This window comes from Macaca mulatta, chromosome 3 (assembly GCF_049350105.2).
Source record: "Macaca mulatta isolate MMU2019108-1 chromosome 3, T2T-MMU8v2.0, whole genome shotgun sequence".
Taxonomy (NCBI): Eukaryota; Metazoa; Chordata; class Mammalia; order Primates; family Cercopithecidae; genus Macaca; species Macaca mulatta.
The window spans coordinates 11,769,659-11,789,084 of NC_133408.1; positions in this window are offsets into that span (position 1 = coordinate 11,769,659).

Consider the following 19,426-nt stretch of genomic DNA (forward strand, 5'->3'; position numbering starts at 1 on the left):
CTATCCTCCCTTTCCTCTGTATGTCATTTAGGCATCCTGCCAGGGGTAAAATCTTGTACCAAATTCTGCATGTAAGTGCTCCATTCTTAAGAAGACCAAATAGAAACAACTACGAAAGAAGGTTGGGCAGTGGTAATTTACATGAGTCAAGATGTGCAGCTATGAAAATTTTAAAAGCTTAAATTGCAAATGATGACATTTTGGATCAGATGCATCACTTTACTCAAAGGAGAGCGTAGTGAGGGTGGCATGAACCGCATTCACCAGAAACTCAAAGAAGAATAACACATGGTCCCGAACCCCAATAAATGCACAAATGTATCAGAGGACACAGATTTTTGTTTTGTTTTTCAAGATGGAGTCTTGCTCTGTCACCCAGGCTGGAGTGCAGTGGCGCGATCTCGGCTCACCGCAACCTCCACCTCCCGAGTTCAAGCAACTCTCCTGCTTCAACCTCCCGAGTAGCTGTGAATATAGGTGCCCAACACCATGCCCAGCTAATTTTTGTATTTTTAGTAGAGATGGGGGGTTTCACCATGTTGGCTAGGCTAGTCTCGAACTCCTGACCTTGTGATCCGCCCGCCTTGGCCTCTTAAAGTGCTAGGATTACAAGCATGAACCACCACGCCCAGCCAAGGACACAGATTCTTAAGCATTGAGTCATAGTAGAAATGGGATGAGTGTTGTAATCAAGAAAGAACACATAGGAGAGGGAATCTAGAGGAGGAAACTGTTGATTCTTTTGGCAAGGAAGTGGGAGATGATGAGAATGCAAGGGAAGTGACATTTGAGTTCAGGCTGGAAGGGCAAGAGAGGTTTGTCAGGTGGAGGAGGGAGAGAGGGGATTCCAGGAATGTTCAAATTAGAAGAGACCAGCTGGCTGTTGGAGTATTGGTAAGAGGCTGTTCAGGAGGCTACTGGAATCTTTTGGGAGGTTGATTGATGGTAAAGCATTGATGGTGAGAATGCTGAGTGAGCCTGATTCAGACAGACATTTTGGAGATAAAAGTGATGACTCTGAGGAACCAATGCAGGGGTTTAGGGAGAGAAAAAGGAGACAAGGATGATTACAACATTTCTAGCTGAGGGGAACAGGTGGACACTTACTCCCTTAACAGAGACTGAGAAGATTTGGGGAAGATAATAATGTGTTCAGCTTTGGCCATGGTAAATTTGAGCTGCTTTAGGGATATCTTGGAAGTGACAACTGGTCAGCTTAGGGGCTTGTGACATAGTGATCAGGATAGAAAGTGACTCTGATGATCTGTAAGTATTGATACATTTTATTCTAATTTTAAGTAATTTAGCATATTTGGAAATGGCATTAGAATTTCTGTCATTTATGCTTAAAACCCTCATTAATGCATTCCTCATCATCATTTTTGTTTTCTTTGGTTCAGGGAAATGAAGTATTTTCATTAATATGTTAATATTTTATCTGATGATATATTATGCTTCTTTGTTTTTAGTCTCTGGAGAAAGAGCCAACACATTCAATCATACACTAATATTATACTACTATATTGTAAATCTCTAGAATGGCATTTATGTTTGTTAAGCCAGTATAAAGTGTACTTAAAAATTGAAAATATATGAAAGGGAAGCACCTAAAGAATTACTTGTCAATAATTTTTTTTTTTCTTAGTGAAAGACAATGGGGGTGGTCACTAGGAAAAATAACTAGTAGCCTAATGACATTCAGTGGTGTGTGTGCTACTGGGGGAGTAATTGGTGATTCCAACTGGACTGTGTTTTATCTGCCTCTTCTGCTCATGAACATTCTATGGCTCCCGTGGCATGAGGGATAAAGTCAGAAAGTCTCAGACTGAGTCTTTTGAGTCTTCACTGATCTGGACCCGCTTTACTTCTTTGTAGTTACCTTCTATAACCATCACTTACAAAGAAATCCCTGTTTGAGCTAATTTGGTCTTCTTACCATGACCCAAGTATGACATAAGTATTTCTTCATTGCTGCCTGTCTGGGCTTTTCTTCCTCATCTTTCCATGCAAAGCCTTGCTAGTACGCAATGCTGATGACTGTTTTATCCGACAGGTGATGTCAAGCCCATGGCAGTTTTCAATATGATTTGACACCTTTTTTTTTTCCCCCAGGAGGCTCACTCTGATTGCAGAGGTTGGGGAAGAGATACTAGATGGAAGCCCTTCAGGAGGCCCTTGCCATGATCCAGGTGAGCAAGGAGGAGGCAGCAAACTGTATTCTAGGGGAGAGGAGGCAAATGAGACTGAAATTTCCTAAGCTGTGTCCACCAAGTCAGCGATCTTTGGTCGCTTTTTGAATTTCTCTTGTAGATGACAGTGAAGATGGGAAAATGGGAAAACAGGAGGAACAATTAACAGGAGTACAAAAATCACATCCAGTCTGGAGCATATGCATTTATGGGGTCTGGAATATCCAGGTGGACTTAGTTGTTCTCCTGGCAGCTGAGAGCACCACTCTCCAGAGAAGCCGGAGACAGAGATATAAAATAACTATTAAAAGCACCACAGATATTTTCATGCTAATTGTGGCTTCTAGAGTCTTTCAGGGGTTTGGAGATAGTTTGTTTTTCACATATTTTCAGCATTATTCTTGCCCTCTTATTTTTAAAATATGACTTGCAGTATCTATGAAGAAAACGCTTGCTTAGCAAAGCCTAACCCATCTTAATCACGAATTCCAAATTCATGGCATCAGAATTATAAGTAGTTTTATATTATATAATTAGAAGAAGATTCCAGTGTTTGGTTCATTGACTCTGGAGCCATGTTACAGTCTTGTTATATTTGATAATGACACAGCAGACATTCTATCAGAACTTGGATATCTGGAGAGAGATTCCAAAATGCTTTAATCTTGTCACAAATCAGAAGCAGCTGTTCCTTTTTCGTTAAAAAAAAAAAAAAGCTCAAGTTTGGATGGTCCTCAAAAAAGAGAATCTGGGATTTTCAACTGGCAGGTGTTTTCCATCAAAAAAACCTCCCCCTACCCCCATGTTGATTTTATTTCTTTAGACTTCTCTCAAACTGAAAATTGCATGTGTGTAATGAGCTTCATCACATGCACTTAGGCGTTTATAACTAAGGTTAAGCCATATCTTGAGACTTACACATCAAGGAAAACAGATCCATGGAAAATAAAATTTAAATATTACATGCCCGCTCTGAGTGGCCGGAATAACTGAAGACAGAAATGTTATGCTCATCAGTCAGCAGAGGACTCCAAGCCTCAAGTGCTGAGCCTACAAACCTCCCGTAGGTTCTATGATGACATGAAACTGCTGTAGTAGAAACTCTAAGACTAACAAGAGTATTAGCTTCATTGATTTTTTTTGAAAATGGGAAAAGGAAAAAAAAAAGTGCTCAGCTAAGTCCAGGAAAGAGATTTAATACAACTGTCTTTTAATAATATTAAGTTTCCCAGAATCAATATTTTCTCCCCCTCATATTATACTATGGGTTGCTACACACCAGTTGCTATGTAAGGGAATGGAATCAATACAGACTTACCTTCTTTGGAGACTATTTCAAAGACCTGCATAATGGTGCATAGATTAGGAAGAATGAAATTGAATTTTAAGTACACTGACATTATGCTATCATCTTCAACCGGGAGAATATAGATCGTTCCAGGGCCCATGGGACCCAAGGGATTCAGGATGAGAGGTGTCAGCCACGGATGAACCCACAGAACCCCAGCGACAGCAGCTCCTGTAGGATTGTTTAACAAATGCCAAACCCAGGCATTTGGGCCACTCATAACATAATCTTCAAACACTCTAGGGTGTACTTTGTTGGGGGGATGGTGGTGTATTCTTTACAAAGTTTAGCATAGTGATTTTTCAATTATGCCAGAGCAAGTTTGTATTAACTCAGACTCTGAAGTGGTGGTTCCTCTCTACTTAGATTTTAAATTTTACTTTATTTTGGGAAATTGAATGAGAATCTCAATAGGAAGAACTCTTGAAAGCATCACTGCAATGTTTTTGCAATTGTTAAAATGATATTTTTCATTAACATTTATGCAAAATAGTAATACCACAAAAAATCAAATACCACAAAATATATCAAAAAAACTTAAATTTTCAGATGAGATGGGGTGTGTTCAGAGTGGTATGGCTGTAGATGAAACAACTCAAATTTTCAAAGGGGTTAAGGCATGTTAGTTTTTGAGTGTTGATAAATCATGATATTAGTCTCTTATATTATGAGGTTGCCTTGAATAAAATCTGGATGTTTAATGTGATGTTGATATTTACAAGTCACTGTTTAATAGCAATCCCACTCTTGGGGTTTATCCTGGAGTAATGAAAACTTATGATCGCACAACAACGGACACATAAATGTTTATAGCTGTTGTATTTAAAATTGCCAAGATCTGGAAATAAACCAGATGTCCTTCAAAGAAACCAGTTGAATGATTAAACAAACTGGTATATCCATGCCATGGAATACTATTCAGCAATAAACAAGAACAGATGATACACGTGATAACTTGGATGATTTTCAAAGGCATTATGCTGAATGGAAAAAGGCAGGTTCAAAAGGCCGTATACTGTATAATTCAATTTATGTGACCTATTTTGAAAATGTCAGAATAGATCTAGAGAACAGATCAATGGTTTTTGGAGCTGGGGCAGGGGAAAGAGTAGAACTATAAAGGGAGAGTCATAGGGAATTCTTTTAGGGTGATAGAACTGTTCCATATCCTGATTGTGGTGGTAGTTATACAAACCTACAGCTGTGTTAAAATTTATAGAACTCTACAGCAAAAGGGAAAAAAGTCAATTTGACTGTTTAACTTATAAAATAATTTTTTTAAATGCCTCTTACCTTGGCTTGACTTATTTTTTAACCTAAACACAGCTGCATAAATATTAATTGGTGTTAAATATCATAGAGAGAAATTGGTTTGTAGGTGGGCTGTTAGCATACACAGGGTTAGGTTATGGGAGGAAGCTATGTAGTAGATTGGATAGGAAGTTGCTGATTTGTTACTTTGTAGGTGACTGGAACATACATAACCCATAAGTCTTCCAGTGATTGTTGTGGGCGGAAGTCTGTGTTAGCGGTAATAAGACCTCATATTCGAATTCTTTAAAATTCTTAGCACTTCCCTATTTTCTCATTTTAGTGTTGTGAACTATGTAGGGCAGAAATCCTTACCAGAGCTTTGTCGATGCAGGAAACTGATGCATGGGAAGTTTAGGTAACTGACCTCAGCTCACACAGCTGGAAAGTAGCTGGGACTGGCCCTCAGAGCATTTGGCTCTTGGAAAGCCCTGAATCTAGAGTTTATTTTTAATTTTTTATATTAAAAAATTTTTTTTTTAATCTAAAATTTTTGTTTGCATCATTCTGTCTCCAAGTGATATCCTGCAAAGCTGGAAATCACTGAGACCACTGAAGGAGATACATATATGTAGCTAAAGAACCTCACATCATAACGTGCCTGGAAAACAAATAAACAGATGAAAAAACAAACAAACAACCCGTCACCTGATTACCGATCAGGGGACTAGTATAGGGAATTCTAAATCCTTACTGGTCTTTACATTTTTGGTTAGCTTAAGACATTTGGTAACCTTGGACTTAAGTTATCTTTTCAAAAAAATTAATAAATTGGAGGTTTGCTTTATTGCAGAAACCCGGGATGCAGATGAAACAGATGCAATGCAGGGAGAGAGTAGACTTTGGCTATTGTTACGTTTAAAAAGGGCAATTGTAGAAATCAAAGGAGGTTTCTGCCAGGGCCCTATGTGCTTGTAGCAAATGCAGCTAGGAAATGGTCCACCCAGTGTGTAGAATGGTGGCATCCCACTTTTCTAGGGGAAAGTTACTGTTTTGAACACATAAATATGATCTGGAGTCCCAGAAGACTAAAAGTTGGGCCTATCTTTCCATTTCCTTTTCCATCGTTATAATTTCAAAGCTCTATGCTTCCTGCAACTTGTGTGAGGAAGGTGCTAGAAATTTTGCAGGAGACCTGGGGAAAAGACAGGTTCCTAGTCACAGTGTAGAGAAAGTACCGGTTTCATTCTGAAGAGTGTTGCAGACCTGAAACAGCAAAACAAACAAATAAACAAACAAAAACACCTCCTTTCTTCTTGAGAGTATAAACTGCATTCCGCACAGTTCTATTTTTTATAAAGGTTTGCAGAATATTTGGGCATTCAGATATAGGTGAGTGGATGGAGGTATAAGTGATACACCCTGGGGCCAGGGGATATGGAGACTTGGCTGGTCTCCTGGTTTCCCAAGTCCTTTGTAAGTGGGTTAAGCTCAAGATCATCCAAGTACCCATCTTTCTCCTTTCATGATGACAGAGTGTCCTTTTGTGCAATTTATGTCAATGGGGCAGATAAGATGAGTGACTCCGGCATGCCGTGCGTTCCTGGTCATTTTCCTTGCCAGCCCCTTATGGTGACTTTTTGACATTTGGCCAATGAACAAGTAGACTCTGCTGTGTCGGATCAGAAAGAATAAGCCAAGGGGCAGGACTAAATGAAAAGCCAACCACGTCCTCCCTCCTTTCCTCTTAGCTGTCCACCTATGACAGAATCTCCCATTACTGCATTGGGCACCAGAACATTTCAAGGGATGAAATGAGTCTTTCTCTCTTGGCATCTTTCTTGTTTTCATCTATGTCCCTCCTTTGATCCCACTTCCTCACTTCCCATTTTTGTTTCTTTGTCCCTGTTTGACTTCCTTTGTGTCTCTCTATGGAAATCTGCTTTTTAAATTTACCCCTTTCTCCCTCTTTAGATGCTGATTTGCAATTCTAACTCATGGTGTACAATAAGCCCTCTCTAAAGAAGATTCCTGAGATGCTCATAGGGCAACATGTGTCTATCTGTGAAAGTCATTTCGGAATCATTTATTGTATTTTTATGCTTAAGGCCAGTGGTTCAGATGGAATTTTTCCAGTCCCTCCTCTAAGTCTGCCCTCACTCTGAGATGCTGCCACTGTACATGAAATATTCATCGTTGGATTTGGGCAGTTTGATTCATGAAATTATTACTGCCTGCTAGTCTATGAATTTCAAAATGACTACCTTAGAAACACCTAAACAAAATACATTCTTGTGGTGCTAAATACCAACTTTAGGAAGGGAGCCTGACTGTACCTATCTGGGCCTTTCCCTTACTCTCTGGGTCATCTTAGCTATGAATTCTGGCCGTAGCTTGTTAGTTGACCTTATCAATGTAGTTTTCCTCCCAAATAAAGGGCTTTTCTCATTTGGAGAATTACCTCTCAGGTCGCAGCTGCCATTCTGCTCATTGGTTCTGGCTGACAACCTGCCACAGTGGGTCTCTATTTTCTGTGAGCATAAGTCAATGGTTATTTTATGCCATTTAGTTGTTTTTTTTTTGTTTGTTTGTTTTGTTTTTTTTTGCAGCAATAGTAACTGGAATGGACATCATCATAACATGAGCCATCCACTTAGATAGAGGGATCTTTTACCTTCCTTCTCCAATAGGCACCAATTCATGCTCTGTCTTCTAAATGGCACAACTGTCAGCTTTCCCTATTTGTGAGGAAAATATTACACAAAGATTTGAATTTCACCACACATTGAAATTTGGGAAGATAATGAAAATGGATTTCTATCTACCAAGTTTATTAAAAGTTGGCATGAAGCACCCCAGTGGTTCTGGGATAGGACTTTTTTGCCTAAATGAATTATGGTAGGGAATTAAGCAGAAACACTGTTTTGTTGTTATCCTAATAGAACCTCTATGGGTAGGTCAAACAATCTTAGATAAACCCTCCTATCCTTAAATATTATTGCTGCCTCTTGTCCAGTGTTAATCACTCTACATCTAGTCACTTTTTGGCACAGCATCTCTTTCTAGGCTTTTTATTATTTCTATTGCTCTTTAATTTCTCAGTCAACCATTTTTAATGGGATGTATCCACACTCTACCCAGTAACCCAATAAGGACCTTATATTCTGAGTGTTAGGAGGAAGTTAGTTCTTTGATTTTGTGTGCTGTTTTTCTGTAATATGCTTGGATATCATATTAGTTTTCTTTTTGAGGTAAAATTTACCATTTTAACCATTGTAGCATATAAAATTCAGTAACATTAAGTCCATGTATAATGTGGAATAATCACCACTATGTGGTTCCAGAACTTTTTCATCATCCCAAACGGAAACCCCATGTTTATTAATCAATAATTTCCTGTTCCCCATCCCTCCATCTTCTGGCAATCCCTAATCTATTTTCTGTCTCAATAGGTTTGTCTATTCTGGTTATTTCATATAAATAGAATCATACAATATGTGACCTTTTGGGCCTGGCTTCTTTCACTTAGCATAACGTTCTCAACATTCATCCATGCTGTGGCATGGATCAGTACACCTTCCTTTTCTTTTTGCCAAATAATACTCTTACATCAAGTTTTTAATTGCAGCATATTCTACCACTGACTCAGGACTCACATACCCTGATTTATCTACAGATCCCTGTCTCCCACGAGCATAAGTCAATGATTATTTTACGCCATTTAGTTCTTTTGCAGCAATAGTAACTAGATTGTCATTTTATGACATCATGACCTCCCCAAGGGGCTTTGGGGCTCGCTAACAGGGGAAGACATGGGAGGAGAGCTGAGTAACAGTCATGAAATGCCAAAAGTGACACATGTCATATTTCATGAACCATGACTAACCACATAGCCAAGCTTAATTTCGAGGGAGTGAAGAAATGTAAGTAGCGCTTCACCAGAAATAGACAAGAACTGGAAATTGGTGAACATCAGTAACACCCACCTCCAAAAACTGATAAGCATGTGCCTCCCAATATGGGCTGAGCTGTGTCCCTCTGACTGTCAATTCATGTGCTGAAGCCCAACTCCCAATGCGATGGTATTTGGAGATGGCGTCTTTGGAAAGCCAAAGGTTTAGATTGAGGTCATGAAGGTGGGGCCCTCATGATGGGATTAGTGCCTTTAGAAGAGGAGACTTTAGGGAGATCTCCCTCTCTCCTTTCCCCTGTGCCAAGTGAGTATCTGTTTACAAGCTAGGAAGACAACCCTCACTAGAACTCAAACTCAGCAATGCCGGCACCTTGATCTTGGACTTCCAGCTTCCAGAACTGAGAAAATAACTGTCTGTTGTTCACGCCAGTCTAGGGTGTTTTGTTATGGCAGCCTGAGCTGACACCACCCACCCTGCAAATGTATTCAAATGCACACTTATTTCCTACGTACCCACCTTCTGCAGTAAGTTTGCTGGGATTTTACACAACTAAGGAAACAGCCGTCCATATGTTTTTGTGCTTTCTCTCCCATCCCGCTATTTTCTCTGAGGGATATGCATCCTACACATATTTTACAGGTACAACCGAAATACATTCTTCACATTTCTCTGACTTCCAAGGTGCACTTATGTGCTTGAGGAACTTTAGAGAGTCCCAGCATTTTGGTAAGTGGCTTTATTTAAACAGATTGATTGAGTATGATATGAACAAAGCAAATGCCCTCACACCATGACGTTCTGTGGGAAGCAGAGTTGTAGTGCTCAGCTTTTCTAGAGGCAAGCCAGTTTCTAGACCACGTTCCATTCCCGTCTGGTTTCATCTGCCACATCTCTGCGGGCAAAAGAAAAATGCCTTACACGATCAGAAAAACCACGTTAATTTTGGAGCTCTCAGTATAGTTGCCGTCAATTCCAATTGGCCTCCCAAGTCACAGTTAATGGACGGTAGTATAAAGAAAAAAAAATCGCATTAAAATGTAACCCAGCCAATTATAAATTGTACCAAACTGTAATTTTGGGTACTCATGATTCACCAACATTATCTTATTTTTGGAACAATAGCGTAAGTTCCTCAATGGTAAACTGCTGCTGATAAAGCAATTTTCCACACTTTGTTAGGTTTTTGGTGACAGGCAAGGTCCGCGTAATTCTAGTGGGTGCTAATGGACCATGTCCCTTTGGAGGATTGAGAAGATTGTTGCAGATTTTCTTTAGACAACTGAAATTCTGCATCGAGTGAAGCCTCCATTTTTAAGGAATGAACCCTCTGCTTCCAACAAAATTTTATTATAGAGGAAAATGTTGATGGCCAGGTGAATTCTAGGGAGATTTGCCCTGGTCCCCACCCACACCAAAGTTCCCTCTATGCTCTGCCTAGAAGTGCACTGCTACCAAAATCAACGATTAATGGTTGAAAAAGTCTGAAAAATGGATATCCCTTTGACCTTTCTAAGGTTTGTCATTAGTTGACATACCCATTACCTCAAAAATCAAATGTGTTTGTCTAAACATTATTCTGATGTTTACTCTGGGCACTAAAGGGCAGACAGCTGACCACGGACGCGCTGACAGTGATCAATTCAGCCTCGGATCTTGTCACTTTCCCTGTTTATTCTGCTATCAATCTCCCCTTTGCCTGCCATCTCGGCTGCTTTCTGCTGCTCAGGCGCTTTTAAAACTAACAATAATCCAATTTAGAATTGATCCACGAGAATGTGTGGTCAGTAAGCAAAATGACAAAGTCTGCGTGCAACTGCTGACCACAGTCAGGGGGTCTATCTTACACGAGGCTGAAGGCAAATTTTAATTAATTAATTAAATGCTAACAGCACTTAGGCCTCTTCCCTGGAGGCTCTTTAAGTCAGACCCTCTGTGTTTCTGTGTCTTAGAAAAGGAGGAAACTAGGCCCACTCAGCATCTGCTAGACCAGGTACCTTCTACAAGAGTGCTGTGCAGGGAAACGTTCCATTGTGGCGGGAATGGTCTGCATCTGTGCTGTCCAATGCGGAGCGCCAAGCCACCTGTGGCTTAACTTGAAATATGGCTTGTGCAAGTGAGAAATTGAATTTTTAATTTTATTTAAATTTCATTTATTTAAATTTAAAGTTAAATAGCTACATGTGGCTATTGGTTCCAGCACTGGCTGTTCTAGAATGTTGAGGTGTTCATGATGAGGTGAAGCCTGGTAAGGTTGTTTAGAATGTCATAGTGTATCAGGAGGCCACAGCCTCCCACGTGATCCAGCACAGCTACAAACCAAGCAAGAGAAGTGAAAGAAGCAATTCAAAGGCTCCCCTGCATCCTAAAGGCAATAGGATGTTTGACCAGGGCAGCCTTCCTGGTCCATGGGAATGGGGTTCCTTCAGTGGCCAAGACATCCTTCAATTCAGTTTCTCAGTTGCACAAGCCATATTCCAAGTCGAGTCACAGGTGGCTAGGGGCGCTGCATTGGACAGCAGCGATAGAAATCATTCCCACCATGATGGACAGCTTTGCTGCACAGCACTCTTGTAGAAGATGCAATCGGGGTGGCTGCTGCCCAGCAGAAGGGAGAGGGTGCAGGACTGGTCATACCAGGGAACAAAAGTGGGTTCCTTTTCTTAAAATATCCCAAGTGAACCTCATTCTCGGGTGGATTCCATGTCTGGTTTCTAGGACAGAATGCTCTGTTTGGTTCTCGACACCAACTGGCTCCCTGATTGAGGATCCGGGACTTAGGATATGTCCTTGGCACCTCCTTTTTGAATTTCTCCTTTGGGTTTTGGTTCCCAAATTGGCAAGATCCCTAGATTCTGCATTCCTTGCCCCTTCCCTCAACTTCAAACTCCATTTTTGCCAAATCCAACAGTGGAGAGTCATTTGATGAATTTCTTAAAATGATTTGCAAATGTTACCTTCAGTGAACAAACTGAAGCAATTAGTTTAAAAGCTAATTGCTAATACGATTATACTCATATATGGTATTAATATTGGGGAGTCTTTTTAAAAATCATGAAATCAACTTAGCTTTTATCTCAAGATCCATATCTGCCAAAAAGCGTGATTAGATTTTTTACAAAACCATATCATTTCTTATTTGAAACTTAAAGTTTATGGGGGAAATTATGAGCAAGTAGAAACACTTTATGATGGCCGTGGCGTAATCAATGTAGATTTAAAATGCTGTAGCAGATAACAGTTTTCTTAGAAGGAAAGAGGTCTGGATTTCCTCTTGAGAGAAATCTCAAATCTATAATTCTTGCATTATTACATACCAGCAACAAAAAAGTAAATACAAAACCCAGTTATTATTTACAAAAAAGAAATAAAAAATTATTTCTTGAACATCGAAGGAAAAACTTTAATTTTGGTCATTTAAAAAATGTAGTTTTAGATAAAGCTTTATGTGACATACTGTAAGAGTTTGACAATGACAACAAAAGAATAAGTCCTTTGAATTAAAAAATAAGAATTTAAAAAGCATATGTAGTATTTATATAATCATCCATGGTTTCACTATCTAGAGACAGACATAATACAGTGTTTTCTTATATGTCCTTCTGATATTTACTCTATTTTACAAAAAAACTAAGTAGAAATGTTATGAATACAATATTTTTTTGCTTTTTAATTGAACATTGACGTGTTTTTCATTTTATATTTTAACACTGACATATATTTTCCATGTTTGCATATTCTTTCTAAACATAATTTTTTAAAGTTAAATAATAACTAATAGAGTGAACATATGTGATTTGTGTAACTATTACTTTTTTGTCTGGTATTTAGATTACTTCTGAATTTTTTTTTTTTTTTTTTTGCTATTAAAAATAATGCCTCTCAATATTCAGGATTATTTTCTTAGGCTCCATTCTCAAAAGTGTAAGTACTGCATTGGAGAGTATAAACATCATAAGGCTCTTTGCCAAATTGCTTTCCGAAAGGATTATACCAAAATGTTAGCAATATTGTAGAGTACCCTTTCACAGTGCCCTCGGCAGTGGTGGATATCATTATCTTTCTAAAAAAAATCTGGTTAATTTGATAGAGGTCAAATGTTACTCCATTTTTATTTTAAATGTGCCATTCTTTGATTGCTAGTGAAGGAAAGTGTTTTCCACACATTTGTTGATTGTTTAGAGTTTCCTTTTTGGAAATTGCCTATTCACATCCTTTGCCAATTTATCTATTGAGCCTTCAGTATTTTAAAACTCAATTTGATTGAGCTTTTTAAGAATATTAGTACTTTGTCTATGTAATATCTCCTCTATTTCCCCCCAAGTAAGATGCCTTTTAATTTGCTTCTATTTATTTATTTTTGAAAGAACAGAAGCTTACATTTATAACACAGTTAAATATGTTAATGTTTTTATTCTAAGTTTAATAAATTGTACCTCCTCCAGTGATGGTAAATATTTCTTTCTATTTTTTCTTGATTTCTTATATGTTGATATTTCACATTTAATTTTTAAATTCCCTTGACTTATTTTGAGTGATTCTAATCTAAATATATATATGTGTGTATATATACGTGTGCATATATATATACACATACACACACACACACACACACACACACACACACACACTAATCAGTTGCCCACTCCAAGGCTGTTTATGAAATGGTTTACCCCTTTTCATTCGTTTAAAATATTTCTTAAAAATAAAATAAAAACCATACATTATATTTATTTTTTATTTATGAGATACTTTATTTCTTGATTATGTTGTTCTGTTGATTCCAAAATTAGAACATCCTACTTACTGTCAATTTGCACCATTGGTTACTGGCTGACAAGTCCACAGTTCTCCCAATATCATTCTTTTTTAAAAAGCTGTTTTGTTTTATTTTGGGTATGTGTGCATCATGGGAGGAGTATTGATTATCGATTTTTTTACTTAATGTTTTCAGTTGTAATCTTTCTGAATTCTTCTGGTCTCTCAAGACAAGATGACGTCCCGTAGCCCTCAGAGCCCTCCCTGACGCTTCTTGGTGGGAAGGACTCATCCCCTCTCTCACTTCCACATGGTTCCCTCTGTACTTCTCTTAGAACATCATTACTTGCAGCATTTAATTACATTTAACTATCATTATGGTTATTTGTGGCTACACCTTATTTTTATCTGATTATGGGTCTGTAGTAGGCTGAATAATGGCTGTCAAAGATGTCTACACCTAAATCTTGAGAACCCGTGTATATTACCTTGCATGGCAATAAGGACTTGGGATTTTGCACACGTGAGTAAGCTAAGGATCTTGAGAAGGAGAAATTATCCTGGATTATTGGGGTGGGCCCTGAATGCAATCCTAAAAGTCCTTGCAAGGGGGAGGCAGAGGAGACTTGACTACAAGAGAGGAGAAGGCCGTGTGACCAGAGAGGCAGAGATTGGAGCCATGTGGCCAGGAGCTCAGGGCTGCCTGCTGCCCTCAGATGCTGGCAGAAGCAAGGAACAGATTCTCCCCTGGATCTTCCAGAAATACCCAGCTCTGCTGACATCTCCATGTGAGCTACTTGAGACTTATGTTGGGCTTCTGATCTCTAGGACTATAAGGGAATAAATCTCTGGGATGTTTATGTCCTGTTTTTTTTTGCTTTTTGTTTTTTGGTTTTTTGCCACTAAGTTTGTGGTCATTTGTTACAGCTGCAATTGGAAGGGAATACTGCTATTTTCCATATCCCAACAGCAGTAGCATGGTTGGCCAGAGCACCCTTCAAGCACGGTATACGTAATTCTCTCTCTTGGGGCAGTCTAGGTTTTGCCTCTTCAAGCCTTGGCTGCTGAGTTAGTATCAATAGTGGCTTCTGATTTTGTTTTGCTCTTCAGTTTGATCCAGCTCGAAATCCTGGAGCAGAACTGACTTCTCACATAATCTTTTATGTGACCCTTTGGGTCCACATCTTCACGTTCCAGTCTCATTCATAAGTGAAATGAAATTTAGCTCATCATTTATCTGTCTCTCTGAGAGGAATTCAAAATCGCTACAGCCAAGAATTCTGCTTTATAGAAGTTACTTCCAGGATGATGACTGAAAGCCACAAATTGAAAAGGAATGATTTCCTGAGAGAGGCTTGAATGAGTAAATTGATATAAGTTTTTACTAAACATCCTATCTGCAGCTTTCCTATTTGATCAAGGGAAAGTGAACATACCTTCTTAGACATTAACAATACTATTGCTCTATATGGCATACATTTGTTTGAACAAATGCTTTCCTTAAACTCAATTTACTTTTCCAATATCTTTGTGGGTTGGAGGAGAATATATTCATTTTTCTGAATAGAAAACAGAAGACTAGTAATGTGGAGCCATTTATTCAACATCTTACCCATTTATTTATTTATCAGTATATTGATGGTCTACAAAAGGCTGGGCTAAGTTTGTAGTGATTTAAAGATAAATGAGACTCAGTCTCAGCCTTGAAAGGTGTTGCAGAAAGCAGGATATGCAAACTAGGGAACACAAGTAAAATACACTCGGAGAGGGGCTCACTTTGGGAGAGGCATATAAGCATTCCGGAAGGGCTGGAGTCAGCAGCATAGAATGCTATGGTTTTCAACTTTATTTCACTTTAGAATAATCCCTAGAAGCTTTCAAAATATACTCTAATATGGGTGCCACCATAGACTGTGGGAATCACTATGGCTCTGTGCAGAAGCTGGAATCTGTTGGGATCAGATAAGATCAGATAAGCAAGAGGAAGAAGCTTGCAACACATAAGTGGAACTGAATACCTACATTCATGCAGCTTCAGGGAGCAGCCAGTGTGGGTACTGGCCTAATGTAGGATGCATGGACTTCACAGTCCACCCTCTTATTTGCGGTAGAGCTTATTGGATGGAATCCTGGAGTAAACAGAGGCATGGCGGAAGCTACCGTTTCTGTTTTTTCCAAGCCACTTCCTATGTAGGGCTTTCCTAGCTGGTGGAGACACATGATTGGGTGATACCAGCATGAATCCTTTAGCTTTCCAAGACACGTGCAGACTTGTTTCTTTTAACTGTTTTACTATAGAATGGGGGACATTGAAAATGTGATTAGTTTGAGAGATGTTCTATTTAATTACATTTTTGTCTGCCATTTTCTTTGCCCAGTTTCAATAGTCTGATACGGATAAAAGTTCTTGTACCGGGAAAAATTTATTTATTAATATAAGCAAATTCTGTATTTCTATGAATAAATATTTTATTTTATCTTCGGAAAACATGAGCAAATCTCATGCTCTCTTTGGTTCCAGCCAACTCTGTCATTCCCAGTTTCTCAGTCCTTTTTTAATCCACGCATGTACACAAATCTCTATATACATACTTCTATTCCACTCAATGGACATCAGTTTGTTGTTAAGATAATAACCTCTCAGCAAGACGGTCTCCCGTGATGGCCTGGTCAATACATTTATAGAATGTAATTAAACCATATCACATCTGTGACAGAAAATTGATGACCTTTTAATTATTTCAAGATAACTGAATATGTAATCATTTTCTTCTTTAACTGGAAAGAACAGTATATTTTGAATAAATTGAAAGCAGAATCTACATTTTTCTTTATTTTCTTTGTAAGCTGTACTCCTGTGTTCTCTTTCTGCAGGACATCCTTTTTGGAATGCTTGTCACATGATTTAGGAAAACAGTTTAGAAAAAGTGGTATTAATATTAATACAAGACGTAATATTTAGCATAAGATGTTTAAGAGGCACTTGCTGATTATCGGGATTAGGAAATATCTGTCAACACTACCACAAAATTTTATATTGTAGGCAAGGTCACAATAATCTTTAAGACTGCCTGGTGGGAAATATATGGTTAAGTAGCTTTTCAAAAGAGTTAAAGTAGAGTGAGGCTGCTTATAAAATCAGAGTTAAAGAACAGAACTAACTCCCAAAAGGAAGGCTGTGTTGTAACACCCATTTATTGTATCTCACGTTGCGTGACATAGTGTGGTCATTACAGGGTCCTTATTATCCAAAGCAAATACCAAACTCAATGTGCGATAGGTCTGAGTATTCTTGTGGGGATAATGGAACATAATATTTCAAATCATAACTATTTCACACAATTAAGATGGCATGACTTACATATCTCTAGTATAGCAGCTTTTCCCATATATAATACATGGTAAATAAAATACATATACAATATGTATTTATTTATATGTATTCCCATAAATAAAATAAATATAAAATATGTATTTTGTAATTCCCTTGAATAAGAACATTCTCAACTTCTACACAATGGATATGGTAAATAAAGAAAACCTAAATAGGAGCATTATTTTTGCAACCTGGTAAAACCAGACTCTTTCATCTCCACATATAGGCCAGAAATGTGGAAAATACTGTTCTCTCACCATCTTCCATTAAGAGAAAAGAGAACTTGTGCTACTACTTGAAAAATTAACTGCTTAATCTTCCACTGAAATTCCAGTCAGCAAAATTAATGGGGAGTGGGACAATGTCTGTAGAAAAACCCTGTGGTGAGTGGTTTTGATTTATAGCTGGACATATTAAATGTATAATTTATGCTAGAAGCCACTCTTTACTAGACATATTTTCTAAGTAAATTAGTATAGTGACTTGCATATGTTACATTTAAAATTTTTCTTTCCTTAAAAAATGTTACAAGCCTGTTCTTTAGCATTACTTGAATCAGATGCTTGCTTTAGAAAATGGTTTGGAATTTCGTGGACCTTTTCTTTAATTTTAAAAAGGACTTTAGGAATAGTCAAGTTTTGAGATGATGTGACACAATTCCTTGATTCTTTATTATTAGGACTGTGTGTGTTGATTTGGAACATAAGCAACTCTTGCCAGAGAAAATACAGGCAGGTTGCTGTTATGCTCCTGACAAAGTGAGGTGGGTGAAGGCAGAGTCAGAAATGGAAAGCAGGCCCCCTCCCCTTTAGATCCCAGAACCAGAGCATAAAGTATTTAAGGGCAGGAATAGATTGGATTAAAAAAATTATTGCTAATGAGTCAATGATCACCACTTGTTATATAGGAGATCCTCACTTAAATACTTGTTTACTTTGCTTTTTCAGTAAATCTTTCTTGAATGCTTGACACTATTGGGAGCTGGCGATTCAAAGATGATTAAAAAAGGATTTCTGTTTTTAAGAAGCTGACAGTTGAGTGTGGGAGACTGATTTATTATCTAATGAAGTGTGTATAAGAATAGAGATTTATACATTGATAAACAGGGAGGAATGATAATCCTTCTTAAGAGGAGTGTCAAGTGTTCACATAGAAGGTGATATTTGAGTTGGGTCTTGATTGCTTACGTAGACATAAGGGTTCATCCACACTTTTTTGGCTTGATTCCTCACAGGTAGTTTGCTTCATAAACTGAGTGACTTTGACATTAATGAATATTTCCTGCATTTTTGTAGTCACCCATGAAGTCTTTATTTTATTTTTTATAGACAGAGTCTTGCTCTGTCACCCAGGCTGTAATGCAGTGGTGTGATCATAGGTCACTACAGCCTCGAACTCCTGGCCTCAAGCAATTCTCCTGATTCAGCCTCCCAAGTAGCTGGGACTACAGGCATGTGCCACCATGCCCAGCTAATTTTTATTTTTATTTTTTGTAGAGATGGGTTCTTGCTATGTTGTCCAGGCTGGTATCAAAGTCTTGGTCACCCATGTCTTAATGGATGGCAGTCACCAATCTTTTTTTTTTTTTCCATGCAAATAGCTGTGCTCAATAGCTTAAATTTACTCTCATTAAAATGCTAGTAAGAGAAACAAGCATAGCAATCTTTTTCAGGTTTTCCATTGTTTGTAGCTTTTAAGTGTTCAGTGCAGAATAACACATCACCAGCTAAATGATAAGGAACACTGGCTTAAATGGATTAAAACATCATTTTATTCTGGGCTGTAAATTTCTCGATTGAAAACATTATTTTCAGTGACCTAATTTCTTATGTATATATATCAAATGACATCTGAATCAAGTTAAAGCCTTAACCTTTTTCCATTTCCTGTTGTAAAACTCCCTGAATCTGACATCTCTGTAAGTGGAGTTGAAATTGTTTTCACTTGTGATGTCAGAATTCGGATAATGCCCAAATTGATGCTTAGTAATATTTATTTGAAAGACCTCATTTCCTAAGATGTCTTCTTTTCTTTTAAGGAAGACTTGAATTCCATTTTTGAATTTCCCTAGAGTTTAGAATAGTCACTTATTACAATATTCCCCACTGCTTATTTGACTCTCACAGTACTGGTAACTAAATTTCAAACAAGAGGCAACTACACTGCAAGCCTTCAGCCTGACAAGGAATCTTAACTCAAAGGCGGGAGAAGTCAAAGGTAATGACAGTGTCCATATTCCTTCTTGCCTGACTTTTTCGTTGAGTACTTAGGCACCCACCTGTTTCTCACCATCCCTTAACCAACACAGGCTCTGCAGCACATGGTCTCAAACTATTTTCTCAGACACTTGTCACGGCCCATTGTGAGTATATTTCTCATGTCCATTTATTAATTAATCGTTCAAACCATTATAGTGAGCATCTATTGTGTGCCAGGTATCATCCTAAGCTAAAGCAGTGAAAAATTAGTCAAGACTTTTGGCTCTCATGGAAACAGGTTATAGGAAAGTACAACAAAAAGAAATAAGATAATTTGGGGTTGCAATAAGTACAATAGAAAAAATACAAAATAAAACAGTGATGTAATGAAAAAA